Source organism: Epinephelus moara, chromosome 16 (genome assembly GCF_006386435.1).
Source record: "Epinephelus moara isolate mb chromosome 16, YSFRI_EMoa_1.0, whole genome shotgun sequence".
Lineage (NCBI taxonomy): Eukaryota > Metazoa > Chordata > Actinopteri > Perciformes > Serranidae > Epinephelus > Epinephelus moara.
The window spans coordinates 47,391,958-47,392,603 of record NC_065521.1 but is presented as its reverse complement, the minus strand read 5'-3'; positions in this window follow the sequence as shown (position 1 = coordinate 47,392,603).

Below are 646 nucleotides of genomic sequence, written 5' to 3'. Positions count from 1 at the left end.
CCTACTAAAGTTTCACATGCCTAGCTCAAAGCGTTTGTGAATTATTCAAAAAAAGACATGAAAAAAAGCAGGCCTCAGAACCCAGATTGCACCCCGAACGGTGACCTTTGACACTTCTGAAAGGCGCACGGGTCTGATACTCGGCACAGTGGATGCTCCTTACCTCCTGATAAACATACTCGAATATCAGCATCCTAGCTCAAAGCGTTTGTGAATTATTCAAAAAAAGACATGAAAAAAAGCAGGCCTCAGAGCCAGTTCGCACCCAAAACGGTGACCTTTGACACTTCTGAAGCTCGCACAGGTCTGAAACTCGGCACGGTCGATGCCCCTGACCTCCTGATACACATACTCTAATGTCAGCATCCTAGCTCAAAGCGTTTGTGAATTATTCAAATAAAAAGACATGAAAAAAAGCAGGCCTCAGAGCCTGATGGCACCCCAAACGGTAAACTTTGACACTTCTGAAGGTCGCACGGGTCTGAAACTAGGCACGGTCGATGCCCCTGACCTCCTGATACACATACTCTAATGTCAGCATCCTAGCTCAAAGCGTTTGTGAATTATTCAAAAAAAGACATGAAAAAAAGCAGGCCTCAGAGCCTGATGGCACCCCAAATGCTGAACTTTGACACTTCTGAAGGTC